Raw genomic sequence first — 4,269 nt, 5'->3', positions numbered from 1 at the left:
GACGATTTAGACTTCTCCGGTTTACTCTAATCGATGTATGATGCCATTTCCAATTAGGTTCCGAGCGATTTATCTTCATCTGTTTCTGGGAGTCTGCATTGAACTAGAATAGACACATGTATGATTAACCAACTGTCGTCACCTTAATCAACTAATCTCGTAGATCTAGCAATTAACTCTCGCTCTCATGCTAAACTTAAGATCATCATTGGACATTGAATTCGTCTGCTCACATCTTCACTATAGGTAGCTCTCGGCTCCTATAGCGACTATGTTCTTCTGAAGCTAGGTACGGATGATCTGATACAGCACTCTCGTGGCTCTAATCGATCCTAGGCTCAGAAAATAGGTCATGAATCAACTCTCATGCTTTACAAACAACTTAGAAGAGATGAGATCCAGAATATGGCAAAGAACAATAGAAATCCTTATCGATATATATGCTTGTCGATATCTTCAAACAACTTGACTCCCTGGGACTAATCTACATGATGCAATGAATGATGAAAGACATAGAAGAATGCAAAGGAATGAAACAGAAAAGTTAATAAGATAAAAAAGAGAAAGAACAATGGATCTGGGGAAGAATCCTCATCTCCATCGCCTAACCCTAGAAAAACAAAGTTTGGTGGCTCAAAATCTCATTACAGGAGCACACACCCGTTTAGAGCTGCTAAACAATGTATTTATAAGTCCTAAGGTCTTCCAGTTCTCATTTAGGGCTTCTCTGAGGAGATATGGCAAAGTGGGCTTTGATGTTGGGCCTTGTGTTTCGTCCTAAGGTCCACCGGGGGTGAGAGTCTTTCAGGGCAGGTAAAACATGTGTTTACCGCGGGTGAGAGTCTTCCGGGACTGGTGAACTGGGTCAACTTGTTCTCCATGTATCTTTTGATTGCACCGTTGGATATTTGTGATGTAAAGTGCTATGGAAATCTGGTCGTCTCCTCTTGATTGTCTCCGAATTTGAGCTGGATCGGACGGTGAGAAAGTCTTCATTTGAGGCTGAACTTCTGACGGTCTGACTCTGAGCTAAAAATGTGGATTTCTTCCATTTTGCCATTATATTCCCTAAGTTTCCTGAAAAGAACCTTGAAACTACAAATACATGGAAACCATAATAAAAGTTCCTAAAACAAAGTAAAACCTTTGAAAAAGCATTTGAAATCAATGGTGAAAAATTGTCAAAATAGGTGTTATCAGGATTTCTCCGGTTTACCCTAATCGATGTCTAAACATTTCCAATTAGTCTTCAGGCGATTTATCCTTATCTATTTTTGGGATCTGTATGGAACTAGAATAGGCACATGTATGGCTAACCAACTATCGTAATCTTAACCAACTAATCACTTAAATCTCGCAATTAAGTCTCGCTCTCATGCCAGGAAAGAGATCATGCATTTACTACTGAATTCGTTTGCTCACATTTTTGTCTACAAGTAGCTTTTGACTCCTATAGCGACTATGTTCTTCTGAAGCTAGGTACGGATGATATGATACAGCAGTCTCGTGGCTCTGATCGATCATGGGCTCAGAGAATAGGTCATGAATCTATCCTCATGCAGTATGAACAACTTAGAAGAGATGAGATCTAGAATATGGTTTAAAAACTTAGAGATCCTAATCGAACATCTACTCCTATCGATGACTCTTTAGAAACTTGAATCTCTGGAACAAATATACATGATGGAGGAAATGATAAAAGATATGAAAGAATGCATAAGATAGAATAGAAAAGCTAATTAGATAAACAAGAGAAATAACAATGGATCCAGGGAAGAATCCCCTTCTCCATCGCCTAACCTTAAGAAAACAAAGTTTGGTGGCTCAAAAACTCATTACAGGAGCACACACCCGATTAGGACTGCTAAGAAGTGTATTTATAGGTCCTAAGATCCTCAAGGTCATAATTAAGGCTTCTCTGAAGAGGAATGACGAAATGGGCTTTGATGTTGGGACTTGTGGCTCGGCATAGGTCCACCGCAAGTGAGAGTCTTCTGGGGCAGGTGAAATGCTTGTTTGCTGTGGGTCAGTGTCTTCCGGAACTGGTGAATTTGGTGCTCTTCATGTATCTTTTGATTGCCCCGTTGGATTGTCTTGTTGTAAAGTGATATGGAAAGCTGGTTGTCTCCTCTTGAATGTCTCCAAATTTTAGCTGGATCAGATGCTGAGAAGGTCTTCATTTGAGGCTGAACTTCTGACGGTCTAATTCTGAGCTAAAAAATGTGGATTTTTTTCCATTTTGCATTTTTTTCCTTAATTTCTTGAAAAGAGCTTCGAAACTAAAACCATAGAGAAATCATAATAAAAGTTCCAAAAAAATGATTAAAACCTTTGAAAAATCATTTGAAATCAATGGTGAAAATGAGTACAAATATAGTGTTATCACTTTGTATTTTTTCTAGCCTAATTATTCATTAAACTCTTATAGCCAAGTTTTTCGCCATATATATATATATATATATATATATCTCAATATATAGCAAAACTAGCTCATTCAAATGTTTCAAATAGTTGATTCTTCTCTTGGCTCCTGTCCTTTGGCTCTGTTTTGGCATCTATCAATTTATTGGGTTGGTTGTGGAAGTGTTTAAGCTCAGTGGTTTCGTTGTAAAGCTTAGGGATCCGTTGATTTTTCCTTCGATCTTTCCTCATTTATAGTTTTAGTCTCTTATGGTCATATTCCGTTTATCATGTTTAGATATTAGTTTTTGATTTATCATTTATGTTTGCCCTCTTTTAGGTTAATGTTTTCTTTTCTTAGGTCTTTTTGGAAATTTTTGTTTTCCTCATGTATTATATGAAAGAAAAACAAAGTCAGGCAAGTACTCAAAAGTCAGGTCAAAATCCCTAAATTCCTCTCTGACTTTCTTCTGCAAATCCTAGAGCTCTCGTACTTTTATACCTTCGTCAATGGATCCCTCAGAAGAGAAGAGGAAGAAGACAGAGAAACAGTTGCTTAATCTATCGCTGTTGCTCCCGCAATCGACACCAAATCCAACGCTTCCCGATGATTCGCTATTGAGCTGCTTCGCACGCGCCTCAAGATTGTACTACCCGACTATCTCCTCAGTCTCCAAGAGCTGTCGATCTCTCCTTGCTTCACCGGCGATGTACAATACCCGTTCCTTTTTAAACTGCGCAGAGAGCTGTCTCTACGTGTGCTTACGCTTCCCTCTTGACCCTAACCCTTGCTGGTTTACTCTCTGTCGGAGACCTAATCTGAAGACGAAGAAGCTAACTGACAATCTTTTGGTTCCAATAACATCTTCCCATTCTGCACCTGTAAAGGGGTCTAGTTTCGGCGCTGTTGGTTCTGATATTTACGAAATTGGAGGACTCATCAATGACTTATCTTCTTCTAACGTCTGGTTACTGGATTGTCGCTCTAACTTGTGGCACCAGGCTCCAGACATGCAGGTGGCTAGGAATCAGCCATACGCCATTGCCATTGATGGAAAGTTACATGTTAGAGGAGGCTTGAAAGACTCCAGTTCACCTAACTCGACAGAGGTTTTCGATCCAAAAACTCAAACTTGGAAGATTATGTCATGTAATGAAGAATGGGAATTATGGCATGGCTGATAGCGGATTCTTGCTTGATAGATAATGTGTTGTTTTATTACAATAATGGAGTGTTCCTATGGTCTGACAATAAGTTACGAGGAGGAGGATGGAGAGTCATGATAGAACTGCCTAAGTACTTTGATGATGGTAATAGTGGTAATGTTCAATTGGTGGATTATGGTGGAAAGATGGCAGTTTTATGGGAAGGCTTGATCGTTCTAGCAATTGTCATGGAAGGGTGATTTGGTGTGCGGAGATTGCGAAAGAAATGTAATGGGGAAAGTTGAGTGGTCTGAAGCTGTGCTTAAAGTCCCCAAGTCTTTTGCATTCGTGCATGCTATTGCTTCTACTGTTTGATGAAAGTTAATTGAGATTGTGATTCGTGCTTTAAATCAAATCACTCGTGTCGGTGAGTATCATTATGTTTTCAATCTAATGGATGGCTTGTCTCGTTTTATTAGCTGCTTTTTCTAATAATGTCCCAGACTGCTACAATGCCCTTGAAACACTGTTTTAGTTGACTATCTTGGTTGACTATCTTACGACAAAGAACTATAACAACATACATACTTGAAGAGTGTTCCGTCATGTATTAAACAAACAAATTGGAATTTTTGATGATTGAATAAGAAAAAAATGGGTTTGCTGATGAGGTGAAACCACTGAGCTGAAAACCCCGGTGAAGTCGTGTACCCATCCGCTTCG

At 39.2% G+C, this 4,269-nt stretch overlaps 1 pseudogene; it reads left to right on the top strand.

Annotated features, from left to right (window-relative positions):
• The first annotated feature begins 2,910 nt into the window (after positions 1–2,910).
• On the top strand, positions 2,911–3,921 carry LOC18029975 (annotated as a pseudogene).
• Positions 3,922–4,269: the final 348 nt, after the last annotated feature.

Source organism: Eutrema salsugineum, unplaced genomic scaffold (genome assembly GCF_000478725.1).
Source record: "Eutrema salsugineum unplaced genomic scaffold, Eutsalg1_0 scaffold_1, whole genome shotgun sequence".
Classification (NCBI taxonomy): Eukaryota; Viridiplantae; Streptophyta; class Magnoliopsida; order Brassicales; family Brassicaceae; genus Eutrema; species Eutrema salsugineum.
This window is presented reverse-complemented; position numbering and strand designations above follow the sequence as displayed.